General features: G+C 44.5%; 1 long non-coding RNA gene across 1 annotated transcript; it reads left to right on the plus strand.

The window, feature by feature from the left end:
- Positions 1–393: 393 nt before the first annotated feature.
- LOC122555137 lies at positions 394–16892 on the plus strand. The gene is made up of 3 exons (XR_006313185.1): positions 394–473; positions 15076–15141; positions 16827–16892. It is a non-coding gene; the product is annotated as an uncharacterized LOC122555137 (long non-coding RNA).
- Positions 16893–16905: the final 13 nt, after the last annotated feature.

Below are 16905 nucleotides of genomic sequence, written 5' to 3' on the forward strand. Positions count from 1 at the left end.
TTAAACACTATACCTCTACTAGTCAAGGCAAGTTGGCTTCTTTACCATTTTATTCAGCTGTCCTGATACCTTAAGAGACCAGTGAACATGTCCACCAAGGTCTGTCTGATTCCCAGTGCTTCCCAGGCTCCTAATCTTGGATTCCCTTGCCTTGTATGGCCAGCATGAGTGTATCATCCCATAATTATCCCGATTGAATTCCATTTGCCACTGATCAATCCATCTGACCAAGCCATCACAATCCTCTGATCCTTTTCCTAGAGATCTCGTTTCACTTTTTCTAAAATTTGTCACTGTTTGTTATTCTGTAAATCTAATTAATGTTACTGAAGAGTGTTCACTGTTGTGGGTTTTGTTTCAGGTTTGTAACTATTTTGATCACTGTCACTGTGAAATGGGCTGGTCTCCTCCATTCTGTGATGTTGAAGGGGTTGCTGGCAGTTTTGAGAGTGGACCATTGGTTGAGATCCCAGGTAAACATTTCAGTTCCTGTGCTCTTTCCCATCTACACATTCTCCCTGCTGTGTCTTTCTCTGCTGTTTCTCCACGTCAGCTCCACTTGTACCATGAAGCATATTTACGAGGTTTCTGAAACACAAATTAAACGAGCCACTTCAGCAGGATAAATGAAGCAGAAAAGAACTTTAAAAAGAAATTGGGAGTCCTCCCACAGTCCAAAGATGTGCAGGTTAGGTGAATTGGCCATGCTAAATTGCCCATAGTGTTAGGTAAGGGGTAAATGTAGGGGTATGGGTGGGTTGCGCTTCGGCGGGTCAGTGTGGACTTGTTGGGCCGAAGGGCCTGTTTCCACACTGTAAAGTAATCTAATCTAAAAAAAAGCTCGAGCAAGCCAGAAGATGACCTTGGTAAATAGGATTAAGGAAAATATTAGGAGCATATTAGGAGCCAGAGGGTAGCTAGGAAAAGGGTAGGCTCACTCAGGATAAAGCAGGGAATTATACATGGAGCCAGAGGCAGTGGATGAGATCCTTCATGAATATTTTACTTCAGTACTCACCAATAAGAAGGATATGGATAACAGTAAGGTTAGGGAGAGGTACATTGATATTCCAGGGCAGGTTAATATTAAGAAGGAGGCAGTGTTGAAAGGGTGTATTGAAAAGTGTATTTTTAAGGTTGATATGTCCCCAAGGCCTGATGGGATCTATCCCAGGATACTAAGGGAGGCAACGGAGAAGATAACTGAGGCCTCAACAAAGTTATTTATACGCTCTTCAGCCTCAGGTGAAATCCCAGACAAACGGAGAATAACCAATGTTGTTCCTTTGATTAAAAAGGATAACATGGATAATCCAGGAAATTACAGTCCAGTGAGCCTTACCTCAGTGGTAGGGAAATGACTGGAAAATTATTTTTAGGGATAGTATTTACTTGTTTTTGGAGAAGACTAGACTTATTTGGGATAGTCAGCGTGGCTTTGCGCAGGGGAGGTTATGTCTCAGAAATTTGATTGAATGTTTTGAGGAAGTAGAAAGATGACTGATGAAGGCAGAGCGATAAATGTCATGCATATGGACGTTGGGAAAGCCTTTGACAAAGTCCCTCATGGCAGGCTGATGCAAAGGGGAATTCACATGGGGTTTGTAGCGAGCTGGTAAGATAGATGAAGAACTGCCTTTGTCATAGAAAACTGTCAGAGGAAGCATGTTTTTCTGAGTGAAGATCTGTGACCCGGTGGTGTTCCATATACAGAGGGAGGTAAGTGCCAGAGGCAATGGCAACATTTTAAGAAACATCTTGAAAAATATATGAATATCTGTGAGGCACTGCTGCCTCACGGCGCCAGGGACCTGGGTTTGATTTCAGCCTCGGGCATCTGTGTGGAGTTTGTGCATTCTCCCTGTGCCTGTGTGGGTTTCCTCCTGGTGCTCCGGTTTCCTCCCACAGTCCAAAGGTGTGCAGGTTAGGTGAATTGGCCATGCTAAGTTGCCCACAGTGTCCAGGGACATGCACATTAGGTGCATTAGTCAGGGGTAAATGTAAAGTAATAGGATAAAGGAAAGGGTCTGGGAGGATCGGTGTAGACTTGTTGGGCTGAATGGCCTGTTTCCACACTATAGGAATTCTTAAGAAAAAGGCAGGGAATAAAGAGATATGGACTGTGTGGAGGCAAAAGGCTTTTAGTTCAGAAAGGTATGGGTACAGTCTTGGTGGCCAAAGGGTCTGTTCCTGTGCTGTACTGTTCTTCGTTCTTTGAATCCATGGTGAGTTGGTAATTTTAATACAATAGAAGACAGAGGTTCATCCTAGAGGGATATTTTTCTGACTGAAGACCTGTAACCAAGGGTATTCCACAAGGATCACTGCTGGGACTCCTGTTGTTTGTAATTTCTATTAAAGATTTGGAAGAAAATTCTGATCAGTTAGTTGGCAGATGGTACAAAAATTGGTGGAGTCGTGGATAGTGAAGAAGGTTATTAAATGGTTTTGGTGCCTGGCATGTGCTGTGCAGGGAGGTAGTCGAAGCAGATAGCAACATTTAAAAGGCATTTAGATCATCACATGAACAGGTAGAGAATAGAGGGATATGAACCATGTGGAGAAACAGACTGGGAGAAATTTAATCTTCAGCAGAGGAGAACAAAGAGTTTATTTCAGAAAATAGAATATGGAAGTAAGCTTGTGGAAAACATACAAACTGACTGTAAAAGCTTCTGTAAATACATGAAGAGAAAAAGCCTGGTGAAGACAAACGTAGGTCCCTTCCAGTTAGAATCAGGTGAATTCCTAATGGCCAACAAGGAGCTGGCAGAGCAGCTGAACAAATACTTTGGATCTGTCTTCACTGAGAAGGAAACAAATCACCTTCAGGAAATGCCAGAGGACAGAGAGTCAAGCATGAAGGAGGAACTGAAGGGAATCCTTATTAACCAGGAAATGGGATTGGGGAAATTGATGGGATTAAACCCATAAGGTCCCAGAGCCTGCTGCTCTACATCCCAGAATACTCAAGGAATGGTCCTAGAAATAGCAGACACAGTGGTGATCATTTTCCAGCACTCTGTCATCTCTGGAAGAGTTCCAATGGAGTGGAGGGTCGCTAATGTAACCCCACTCTTTAAAAAAGGAAGGAGAGAGAAAATGAGGAGTTATCGGCCAGTTAGCCTGAGATCGGTGGTGGGGACAATGCTGGAGGCAATTTAGTCCATATCCCTCTAAACCCTTCCTATCCAAGTTTTTTGTAAATGTTGCTATTTTACCTGCCTCGACCATTTTCTCTGGCAGCCCATTCCATATACTCACCACTCTCTGCGTGAAGAAGTTACCCCTCAGGGCCTTCTTAAATCTTTCCTCTCTCACTTCAAACCTATGCCTTCGAGTTTACAATTCCCCATCCCTGGGAAAAAGACTGTATATATTCATCCTATCCTATGCCCCTCATGATTTTATACACCTCAATAAGGCCACTCCTCATTCCCCTACATTCCAAGGAATAAGGTCCTATCCTGGCCAGCCTCTCCCTATAACTCAGGCCTACTAGTCCTGGCAATATCCTTGTAAACCCTCTTTGCACTCTTTCCAGTTTAACTATGTCTTTCCTATAACACGGTGACCAAAACTGGACACAATACTCCAAGTGTGGCCTCACCAATGACTTATACAACTGTAACATAACGTCCCAACTCCTGATGCCTTGACGGATGAGGACCAGCATGCTCAATACCTTATTCACCGCCCTGTCCAGCTGTGACACTGCTTTCAACAAACTGTATACTTGTACAAAGTTAAAAATCACACAACAGCAGGTTATAGTCCAACAGGTTTAATTGGAAGCACACTAGCTTTTGGAGCGTCACTCCTTCATCAGGTGATAATGTAGGAGGAGTAAGTTTGGGTGGGATACTCTTTGGAGAATCAGTGTGGACTTGTTGGGCCGAATGGCCTATTTCCACACAATAGGGATTCTATTCTAACCAAATTATTGTATAATCCGTTATTTGTTATTGACAAAAATGACCTGGATGTGAATGTACAAAGCATGATTATAAAGTTTGTGGATGATACAAATTGAGGAGGTATCAGGTGTGATTTTTAACTTTGTACACCCCAGTCCAACACCGGCATCTCCAAATCATGTATACTTGTACTCCTAGGTCCCTCTGTTCTACAACACACCACGGGAGTTTACCATTTACTGGATAAGTCCTACCTTGGGTTGATTCTCTAAAGTGCAACACGTCACATTATTCTATATTGAATTGCATTTGCCAATCCTCAGCCCACTTCCCCATCTGATCAAGGTCCCTCTGTAATTTTTGATAACCCTCCTCACTATCAACGATACCTCCTCAATTTGTATCATCCACAAACTTTCTAATCATGCTTTGTACATTCACATCCAGGTCATTTTTGGTCAATAACAAATAACGAATTATACAATAATTTGGATAGAATAGAATCCCTATTGTGTGGAAACAGGCCATTTGGCCCAACAAATCCACACTGATTCTCCAAAGAGCATCCCACCCAAACTTACTCCTCCCACCCTATGACCCTGTATTTCTCATGGCTAATCCACCTAACCTACATATCCTTGGACACTAGGGCTAATTTAGCATGGCCAATCCACCCTAGCCTACTCATCTTTGCACTGTGGCAGGAATCTGGAGCACCTGGTGAAATCCACACAGACATGGGGAGAACGTACAAACTCCACACAGTCACCCAGGACTGGAACTGAACCCGGTTCCCTGGCTCTGTGAGGCAGCAATGCTTACCACTGAGTCACCATGCTGCCCCAAAGGCTGGGCTTATTTTCTGGAGCATAAGAAATTGAGGGTTGAATTTACAGAAGCTTATAACATCATGAGGTTCATAGATAAGGTGAACACCAAAGGTCTTTTCCCAGTGTGGAGGAGGTCAAAACTATGCGGCATATTTTGAAGATGAGAAGTTAATGAATTGAAAGGGACCTGAGAGGCAAGTTTTTTATACAGAGGGCGGATCATATGTGGGATGAACTGCCACAGGAAGTTGTAGTTGCAGGTACATTAACAACATTTAAAAGGCATTTGCACAGGGACAATGAATTGGAAAAGATTAGAGGGATATGGGTCAAATGCAGGCAAATGGGACTAGTTTAGTTTGGGAAACTTGGTCGTTATGGATGAGTTGGACCGAAGGGTCTGTTTCGTGTCGTATGACTATATGTGTCTAAATTCAGCTAATCTGGTGGCTGGCTGGGTTCAAACCCCACCGTAGCAGGCGGTGGAATTTGAATGAAATAAAAACTCTGGAATTAAGAGTCTGATGATAAACATGTCGATTGTCAGAAAATCCCATCAGGCTCCTTTTAGGGAAGGACATTTATCATCCTGATGTGGTCTGGTCTACATGTGGCTAAAAACCCATTGCAATTTCATTGAGTCGTAACTGCCCTCTGGGCAATTAGAGATGGGCAATAAATACTGACCTAGCCAGAGCTGCTTATATCCCAAGAGAACTAAAAAAGATTTCAAGAGCAGAGAGAAAAGAGAAATCTCATTGTAATCAGGGATAGTATAGTCAGGGAATAGACACAGTTCTCTGTGAGCAGGATTGAGTCCTGTCTGGTATCAGTGAGGATAGGTTTGTTGGTTAGTGATGGGCCTGATTGCCACCAGAAAACCAAAGGGACAGAATGTGTGAATGTCAGGTTGCACCTTAAAAGTGGAGGGACATTCAATACTAGAACAAACTGAAAGGCATTGTGTCTTCATCCTTGAAGATCTGGATTACTGCAGATCATCACGCTGTGCTCTGGTCATCTTTCTTCGCCTTTTGTCGCCTGACACAAGGCTGACCTGAGCACTCATCCCAGACCTTACACTTACACAACATCCCAAAGTGTATTACTTTGTAGTTATATATTCATACCCTTTGAGACCTACTGGTCTCACACAAAGAAAGGACACAATGAGGCTAGTACTTCAGAACCCAATTCATGTAGCTGCAGGCCCGATAATGGGCAGAAGAACATTTAGAAGTTCAGTTCTCAAAGGGTTCTTCCTCTATCCCTGGAGTTTCCAAGCCAAAAACCCTCCCCCATTGTCTAGAACAGGAAAAAAACAAACAAGAAACTCTGACAGGCTAAGTTTAAGGCAAAAAGAAACAGAAAAAAAAATTCAAAAAGTCATTCAACAAGCCGTCAGCACTTCAGTGGACAGCAGGTCATAACAAGAAAGTGTTGGAACCTTTTCTGCAATGGGGGACAACTCAGGAGAGACCGGCCCAATGAGGATTTGCTTTGCAGCGATGCGCACTGATAAAAGACTTAATGAGAAGTAAAGCACAGCATAGCACAACATTAAGGACAAGTCACACAACAGCAGCAACGATTCCAATCTTGGCAAACCAACCCCTCCCCCAACCTCCGCAGACACTGTCTATCCAGTCAAAGAACTGATGACCAGGCCCCACATTTTCCTTAAGCTCTCTTCTCAGATCTCTCAGCTTATCCATTGCCTTAGTAAATAACCCCTCAGGACTAGTGTTATTAGGTATGAAGGTACAGCAATGTTCCCCAAACATGACACAGACACCACCTTTCCTAGACAACAGCCAGTCCATGACCTGCCTAGTTTGCCATGCCATTTTGCTGGTCATATCCAACTGCTCCCCTAATACTGAGAGGGCATTATCAGTGTAATTAATAAATCTCTGCTGGTTAGAGTCAATATAATTAATCCATTCAGCATTCTTGCTAACACCAATGGCAGGGATAAGTGTTCCCCAGCCTACAGTAATCTCGTTTCTGGCCTTGACTTCATAAGGGATGCCCCTTGCCTGCCCTGTACTGTTACTGTGGATCACCGAGTCAGGGACGTAATCTTTCCTGTGGCGATGCAGTATTCGTTGAAGTGGTGTGTCAAACTGAGCCTTTGGGGAGATAACAATTTCCTGTAGTAGTATCCCTCAGGTGCAGGGGAAGTGTTGGCCTCAATCCCACTTCCATGCCACATAACCGCCAGGTACCTGCTAACGGGATAGGCTGGGCATTGAATGCATCATCTAGGGGTGGGACACCTGCACGAGTGTGACGTCCCATGTCCGGATGCACTTACCCACAAAGTGGCCAATCAGCACACCGCGTGAAACACTCATAGGCCAAATGGTGATGGAGGCCATGGGCCTGTACTGGTCTTTGCAGGTAGACCAAGGAGTACTGTCATTACATTCTCAATGAGTTCACTTCGTTCATATTGGGACATTGCCTGGTACAACAGATGGCAATTTGGGCAATAGGGCATATTGCTAGGACAATTGAGCTAACACGGGTCATTGATGAGGCAGTGCTTTCTTCTACAAGGCGTAATCACATCGGGGCATTGCCCTATCATATTGACTTCTGTACATTTGTTAAAACATTCACAACCGTTCCAGCACCTGAATCTTCTGAGGGTGTTGCCTCCACCCATCTATTGAATCTATCAACCACCACCAACATATATCTGTCTCTCACTGTCTTTATCACATCCACATAGTCAATCACCGAATGTTCAAACAGCCCTTCAGGTACTGGTATGTGACCTCTCGGGCTCAATATTCCCTTTCTAACATTGTTCTGAGCACATACTTCGCATTGTGACAGGATGTAATCTGTTGTCTTGTTCCCAGTCCCAAAGGTGTAATGCTGGGTCCTGCCTGTCTCCACTTCCAGGGTCCCCTTGGGAAACAGTTGCTCAACAGTGGTTGCTGGGTGGGCATCTGAGGTAGGTTCTGAGCCCAGTGGGTATCCTGCTCCCAATCTACCCTGTCAGGGCTGGCACACGGCATTTGGGATCGTGAGGACGCTGGACATAATCAGTTTTACCTGTAACTTGCATCATGGTTTGGTCTGGTTCTGGCCATTCCAATAGAAAACCACTGCTCACCTCATGTGCGACTGGAAAATGCTGGACTAGTTCATACTGTTTGTCCAGATCATGTCAGCGACACCAGGAGGAAAACATTGCAAAAGCATCGGCTTAAACAAAGGTGAATCAGCTTCTCGATTATTTTTCAATTGTGGGCTGTATACCACTGCCATCAGACAGCTGGCCATTTATTTCAGTCTCACAACACAAGCCATTCTTATTCAGGCCACTCCCAGAATTCTGCTGCCTTTACATCTGTATTGTCCCGTGGACGTATGAGCAAATTGGGCCAGTTTCTCCTTGTGGTCAGGGGCTTGGTTCATTAACATTACTCTGATTCCCAGGATGGCCCCTGCTTTAGGATGGTTCAGGCCTCTGATCCCCATGGTATCGGCTCTGAAGCTGTTTACCGGTACTGAACCCTTCATCTTCAGAGTAAGGGAAGGTTTATAATCAGAGGGGTGTGCTGGGGACTGTCAGGAGATGTTAGGGGCTCAATGGGTATCCTGGAATAAAACCCCCATCCCTCATCCCTATCAGTGTCATCCCCTTGTCAGTAGGATCAGTATGCCAGACATAGACTAGGGATTCTGAGTAGAATGTAAGTTCTTTTTATTTTACAGTGTTGTTGCTTTAACCCCGTTTGTATATTCCTCAGCCTTAGTGGCATTCCACTGTTTCTCCTGTTCCCCATTCACAGTCAGCTTTTAACCTCTCCCATCTGCTGTACATAACTTCTATCCCCCAATCACAGGCAGAATTGCTCCAACCAGCCAGTAAGGATTCTTTCCATTTACTATCGGCTTCATCCTTCCATTCTTTAATAAATAATTAATCAATGCAATCACACAGGTCACTGACAATGTATAAAGGTATAAAGCTAATCGATCCTGCCAATTCACTCTGATTTTGTGATTCAGGCTAATACAATTGGTTATTTTAAAAAAAAACTAATATAATCATTATCTGTAATTTAGAGGTGGAAACTGAACAAGTGATTAAGACATTTTAAAAGTCATCAATATAAACTGGAAATTCATTTATTCAAAAATCAATTTTAAAATATAAAATTTTATACATTTTAAGCAACCTAGACCAGTCATTGCTCATTTACAATGCTGTATGCTGTGAAATAACTGCAGCAGCATTAAAAGGTCTTGTCTACTCACATGGCAACAAAATACTTTGAATGCACAAATAATGGCCGAATCCAGAGAAACAGATATTAACAATAAGCTTTGTTACATGATTTCCACAACATAATGTTCAACCAAAACTTCAATTCTCAGTGAGAGAGGGAAATTGAAATAGAATACAGCTGTGACTGGCACTCCACCGTCACCGATGAGATGCAGCAGTCTTAAATGGAAACAAACAAGTCTGAAACTAAAATAAATGAAGTCTACCAGTCTAATTTTCTGAAAGCAATATTGTTTGTTTGGAATATTTTGGATCGATCTTTATACTTTCAATTTTATTAGATTTAACTAAATTCTGTAAAGTCCATTTAATTCCTCCACTCAATGAGCAAATGTTAAAGTCAGAGGTGATTTTCCTCAATGTTGGGTTTGAATTATTATTACACAAAAATTGAGCAGAGACCTGCTGAGGCCAGGATTTACAGTGCTATGGCTTTTACTGCCTTTGGTCAATTCGTTTATTAGTCCAACACCTGGGAGTGAAAGGGGTGAAACAATAGCATGAACTTATGGGAGATTTGAGAGCAGGTTTATACTGGGGTCAAATTGTAATATCATCTTCCTCCTCTTCTTCATCGGCTGTCATGTCAACATAAAATGTGGCTAGTTAGAAATTGACAGTAGGGCAGTCATGGTCTGTAAGGAAAATGAGTGGGTTAATGTTTCATTAATATTACCTTTTTCTTCCAAAATTTTCTCTCTCTCACTTCGTCTCTCTCTCTCTTCCTCATACACACACATATATGAACATTTTCTAGCTTTCTTCCTGTCTCCATTTATAGCTTTAGTTTATTCCTTGCTTGTGAGGGTAATGAGGTACTCACATTCCAGAACAGTTAGAGAGTTTAGCCTCATCAATCCTGGCTGTGACACATAGCTGCTGAACCAAGTGGGTGTAATCGAGATACATCTCAGCGGTTCCATTTGCAATTCTAACAATATTTTCAAAGTAAATTGTTCATGCCTCTGCATTAGCCTGCAACTGAACTTCAGGAGCCCTGTCCCCTGTAATAGCAGTGCCTTTACATTTCCCATACCCAACAATAGTCCTGTGGTTTGGTCATCAAAGGCTCTAATCCACTTTCCTGCACTTTCATGTATACTGAGCAATAAATTTCACAGATCCCACCCCTCGCCCTCCCCCCCACTACCATTTTAAGAGCAGGACTACCATTCCTTTTTCATGTGGGAGCTCTTCCAGGGAATCCCATTTCGGAACCTGACCCTGATTCCACCCTCATCCAGGGAATCCCATTTCGGAACCTGACCCTGATTCCACCCTCATCCAGGGAATGCCATTTCGGATCCTGGCCCTGATTCCACCCTCATCCAGGGAATCCCATTTCGGAACCTGACCCTGATTCCACCCTCGTCCAGGGAATGCCATTTCGGAACCTGACCCTGATTCCACCCTCGTCCAGGGAATCCCATTTCGGATCCTGACCCTGATTCCACCCTCATCCAGGGAATCCCATTTCGGATCCTGACCCTGATTCCACCCTCATCCAGGGAATCCCCTTTCGGATCCTGACCCTGATCCTATCTCCAACTCTCTCCCAGCTGTCTCCTGCTGGTTCTCTTGTGTACATGCTATGCTCCTCCCTTTTTTCCCTTCCATGGGTCACCTTCCCTCGGACCCCCCATTCAATACTCCTTTATAGTTTAGAATGTTCTCGGGCTATTTTTGTTCTGGTACTGTCCGCAGTAACCTGTGTTCCTCCTCCAAATTCTCCTTTTGTGTTTTTGTTTTTTCTACTTCCTCTGGTAACATTTTTCTTTGGTTCTGCATTTCCTTGATTAACCCCTTCACTTCCTCCCTACTCAGGTTCAATTTAGCTTCATCGTCATTGTTCTCAACCCATGCAATTTCTCTTTCTATTTCCTCCATTCCCTTTATGAAAGGACATTGCTCAGTGTTTTGTGTTTGAGTAGGAAGGGTCTGTCGAGCCTGGATACAAAGGAAGTTTCTGGATTAGAGTGGTGCTGGAAAAGCACAGCAGTTCAGACAGCATCCAAGGAGCAGGAAAATCGATGTTTCTGGAAAAGCCCTTTACCTTTTTACCTACAAAGGAAGTTTGTCTTCCAGACCTTCGGTTTCCACAGGCTGCGCTTGTTGATCCTTGACAGCTTGCCTGGTCACTACAGGGGCCTGGTACGCTCTTATCAGTTTCTCTCCCTCTTGTCTGAAAAGTTTTAAAATGTCTACCTCCTGTTCCCTTTTCTGATTCCTCTTATTAGAATCATCTTTTGTTTAGTGAGTTTTAATTAATCCCTCCATTTCATCATGAATGTTTATATCAAAGGTGCCTGATTTTGGCCACTTAGTTAATAGGTTCTTTGTTCTTTTTTCCCATTTCTCAGAGATCCTCATGATGTAATGTTTTGATACAGGGAATCTTTTACCCAATATTCCAACTACTGTTCCTTTATTCATCCTGATATATATTTCAGTCCAGCTGATCTATTGCCTCTGTTCACACCGTTCACTCCTCTTTGCCTTAGAGGTCCAGTAGCACCTCATCAATTATTACAAGTTAACCTATTATTTACTGATTTACTTATCTAAGCTACTTAACTCTGTGATCTGCCTGTATTGCTTGCAGGACAAAACTTTTCACTGTGCCTCGGTATACGTGACAATAAATACAATTTAATTCAAGTATTCCCTAACTCTACAGCTTGTAATTGTCCCTTATCAATCTGTCAGTCCCTAAACTGTTTCAACTAATTAATAAAGGCAATCTATTCTCATTCATTCTGCCTGAAAAGAAATTATCTTAAATTCTCAAAGTGCAAATTAAAATCAAAACACTCCTGAATCTCGAGCTGCAGGGAACAAAATACAAGCAATCAATCACCGACAAGCAAAAGTGCACTCAAAATCAGACCACAAAAAGTTAAACTCAAAGTCTCTCTCTCTCTCTCTCTCCCTTACACACACACACATACACACACACTGCCCTGCCTGTGTAGACCCTCACGACTGGTGGGTGGTATCCACAGGGACAAATGAACACTACACTGCCTTGCCCGCACAGACCCTCGTACTCAGCGAGGTGGTATCCACAGGGACTTACTAACACTACCCCACCCTGCCCATGCAGCCCCTCATGACAAGTGGGTGATATTCATAGGGCCTTACTAACACTACACTGCCCTGCCTGTGTAGACCCTCACGACCGGCGGATAGTATCCTACGGGAATTACTAACACTACACTGCCCTGCCCGCACAGACCCTCACGACCAGCGGATGGCATCCACAGGGACTCACTAACATTACACTGCCCTGGCCATGCAGACCCTCGCGACCGGCGGCTTGGTATCCACATGGGCTTACTAAAACTACACTGCCCTGTCTGTGCAGACCCTTGCGACCGATAGATGGTATCCACAGGGACTTACTAACACTACACTGCCCTGTCTGTGCAGACGCTCACAATTGGTGAGGTGGTATCCACAGGGACTTACTAAAACTACACTGCCCTGGCCATGCAGACCTTCACGACCGGTGAGGTGGTGTCCACAGGGATTTACTAACACTACACTGCACTGGCCGTGCAGACGCTCACAACTGGTGAGGTGGTATCCACAGGGACTTACTAACACTACACTGCCCTGCCTGCACAGACCCTTATGACCGGCGGGACATATCCACAGGGACTCACTGACACTACACTGCCCTTCCCATGCAGATCCTCACAACTGGTGGGTGGTATCCACAGAGACTTTTTAACACCACATGGAATTTTATATCAGACAATTTCTACTTTCTACTCCTACTTACCCCACTGCACAGTTTTCTTGACCAATTCTCTGAGTCTCCTCAAATTTCAATTTATTACTGGACTCTTTGGTTTTTTGGATCCGAGAGACCTTTCAGTCAATAATAGGAAAATTAAAGATATACTTGCCTCCCTACTCCTATCAGTGTTCTAGAGAGACCATTCCCTCTGCAACCCCCTCATCAGGTCCACGGCCCCACCAGCCCACACCCCACTCCTTGTACCTTTCCCTACCACCTCAGGAATTGTAAAATCTGCATGCACACCACTCCCCTCACCTCCATCCAAGGCGATAAGGTATCTTTCCACATCAGTCAGAAATTAACTTGTACCTCTACCAATGTCATCTACTGTATCTGTTGCACTCAGTATGGTCTACTCTACACTGGGAGACAGGATGCCTTCTTGCGGATCGTTTCAGAGAACATCTCTGGGACACCCACACCCACCAACCCCAAATCCCCGTGGCTGAACACTTTAACTCCCTCTCCCACTCCACCAAGGACATGCAGGTACTGGGCCTCCTCTACCGCCAAACTGTTACCTCCCAATGCCTATAAAGGAAAACCTCATATTCCAGCTTGGAACCCTGCAACCACACAGGATAAACATGGATTTCACCAGCTTCCTCAATTCCCCTCCCCCTCACACATTAACCCAGCCCCAAGCCTCCAACTTGACACCACCCTCCGGACCTCTCCATCATTCCCCCCTCTGACCTATCACCTTTTTCCTCACCTTTATCCACCTATTGCTTTCTCAGCTACCTCCCCCCCATCCCCAACACCCCCATTTATGTCTCAGCCCCCTCGGCCCACAAATCTCATTCCTGAAGAAGGGCTTATGCCTAAAACATTGATTCTCCTGCTCCTCGGTTGCTGCCTGGCGTGCTGTGCTTTCCCAGCCACACACTCTCGACTCTGACCTCACTTTCTCCTATAATTCTTAAGGGGCTTGATAGGGTCAATGCTGAGAGGATGTTTCTCCTGACGGGAGAGTCCAGGGCCAAAGGGCACAGTCTCAGAATACAGGTGCACCAATTTAAACTGAGATGAGAAGGAATGCTTCTCTCAGAGTGTGGTGAGTCTTTGGAATTTCTTGCAGCATAGAGATGTGGGGCAGAGATCTTGTGTATATTTGAGCCTGAGATAGAGAGATTTTCAATCGGTCAGGAATCTAAGCTGATAGGGAAAGTAAACATGAGCAATGTCAGATCAGCCACAATCCTATTGAGTGGCAAAGCAGGACTGTGGGACTGAACTGCGATTCTGATGTATTGCAGAAAGTCACAAAAGCAATCTGGTGACAGTGGCTTTGAAACACACAAAGGACAAGGGCAGCAGATACATGGGAACACTGTCCACTGCAGGTTCCCTCCAAGCCACTCACTATCCTGACTTAAAATATATCGTACATCATAGAATCACTGCAGTGTGGAAACAGGCCTTTTGGCCCAATAAGTCCACACCAAATCTCCAAAGAGTATTCCACCCAGTCCCATTCCCCTCCCCTATTACACTACATTTCCCTGTTTCATCCACCTGACCGACACATCTCTGAACACTATGGATTATTAAGCATGGCCAATTCACCTGAGCTGCATCTAAGCTTTAGTCAAAATCCTAGAATATCTAAGAACATGGTGGATCAACCTATAATGACAATCACAAGGACTGCAGTGATTCAAGAAGGCAGCTCTTCATCACGTGATCAAGGCCACCTATTCCCAGGACCCACTCAACTGGTATCTCAGAAGATAAGAAAAGCCCCCAGGTGGGGCTGTTGGTTCAGACTCTGCAACAATATCACATAATAGAGTATCCTTTACGGTCACGTGTACTCAAGTACAGAAAGCCAGGAGAACAGTGAAAGGTTTTACAATTTCGACTCCCTGAAATCATTGGGAGGCAGACTGTTGGAAGGGATTCTGAGGGATAACATTTACATGTATTTGGAAAGGCAAAGACTGATGAGGGATAGTCAGCATGGCTTTGTGTGTCGAAAATCATGTCTCATGAATTTTTTTTGAAGAGGATTGATGAGGGCAGATTGGTGAACATAATCTTATATGGACTTCAGCAAGGTGTCCGACAAGATTTCTCATGGTAGGCTGGTAAGCAAGGTTAGGTCACATTGAACAGAGAGAGAACCAGCCGTTGGGAAACAGAGTTGGCTTGAAGTTAGAACACAAAGTCCCATATTCATTGAGATTATTTCTATTTGTTATTTTCCAACAGATACAACAATTATCACTACTACCTTACTCACAACGGAGCCTCCAACAACTACTGAAGAGACAACAGGTTAGTAATCTTCTCCAACAAACCTCTCAAATGTCATACACATTCAGTCAATGGGCTTTGCCGTATGGGGAATGTATGAATGATGTCTTTCCACACCCAGGGTTGTGTTTTATTCCTGCCCATTGCATGTTGGGATTCTCAGTCTGGGGAATGATGGGTAATGGCAATGAGACTTTCACAGGGCACTCCGCTTCAGACAGATTCAAAACTGGAGTTCAAGCAGTGCACGTGTAATGTTGAAGAGATTGTTCACACAATAACATCTCAGTGCCCGCTCAGTGTCCCTGGGTGAGAACCCTGGCTCTCTCTCCCTAACTGCATTGGGGAAACATCCAGACAAGGAGCAGGGGTAGGCCATTCGGCCTTTCGAGCCTGCTGTACCATTCAATATCATCGTGTCTCATCCTCAATCAAAACGTTACATTCCCTTTTCGATCCATAATCCTTGATGACGTTAAATCAAGAAACCTAATTATCTCTCTCTCTGTATATATTCAGTGCCTTGACTCACGTGGCCTTCTGTGACAGAGAATTCCACATTTTCACTGCCCTTTGAGTGAAGAATTCTTTCCTCGTCTCATCCTTAATTGTGGAGGTGCTGGACTGGGGTGAACATGACTCCACCTGACCAAGGGGCAGTGCCCCGAAAGCTTGTGATTTCACATTAACCTGTTGGAATATAACCTGGTGTCATGTGACTTCTGACCTCATTCTGAAAATGGTCTCCCCTGTATCCTGGGGCTGTGACCCTGATTCTAGTCTCCCCAATCCAGGGAAACACCCTCCCAGCATCCAAACTGTCCAGCTCTGTTAGAGTGTTTAAATCAAACTCCACTGAATACAGGGCCAGTTGAAACTTTCCCTCCTCATGGGACCGTCCTGCCATCCTCAGTATCAGACTAGTGACCCTCCCTATACTCCCTCTATGGCACGTCTGTCCTCTCATAGCTGGGGGGAACCAACCCTGCACACAACCCTCCAGCTGTGCTCTCCCCAAGGCCCAGTATAACTGCAGCAAGACATCCCGACCTCTGAACCCAGATCCTCTTGCCCTGAAGGACAATATACAACTTCCCTTCCTCAGTGCTTGGCTGTGCCTATAGCTGTCTACTGTCATTAAGTGGTGCACAAGGACACCCTTTGTACATCCAAACTTCCCAAGTATCATCGAGCTCATGTGCATATATTGTGAATAGCTGGTGCCCAGCAGAGATCCATGTGGTACCCCACTGGTCACTGGCTGCCATTTCGAGAAAGACCAATGTATTAAAACTCCAACAGTCTGTCAAGCAACTCCCAAAACGTGTCAATATATTACCCCCTATCCCAGGTGATTTAATTTTACTCATGACCCTGTAATAAGGGACCTTATCAAAGGGGTCACTCCAGACAATGGGAGATCAAGAAGGCAGCTCACCATCATTGGGCAATTCAAGGGACAGTTAGGGACAGGCAATAAATGCAGGCCCATCCAGTGACTCCCATATCCCGGGAATGAATAAAAAGGAGGTGTCAGGAACCAGTGATGCCGTTCAAGTGTTCCATTCACAAGGCCATCTGCACCCAGGAGATTTAAAATTGAGCCCATAGCTCCGATCAGCCTGACCCTCACACTCCCGAGACACCAATGCAGGAACAGGGTCCCACATTCATTGAGATTGTTTCTGTTTGTTCCTTTCCAACAGTTGCCACAACACCCACTACTACAATTCCCACAACAGAGGCTCCGACAACTACTGAAGAGACAACAGGTTAGTAATCTTC

This window comes from Chiloscyllium plagiosum, chromosome 1, assembly GCF_004010195.1.
Source record: "Chiloscyllium plagiosum isolate BGI_BamShark_2017 chromosome 1, ASM401019v2, whole genome shotgun sequence".
In the NCBI taxonomy this organism is placed as follows: domain Eukaryota; kingdom Metazoa; phylum Chordata; class Chondrichthyes; order Orectolobiformes; family Hemiscylliidae; genus Chiloscyllium; species Chiloscyllium plagiosum.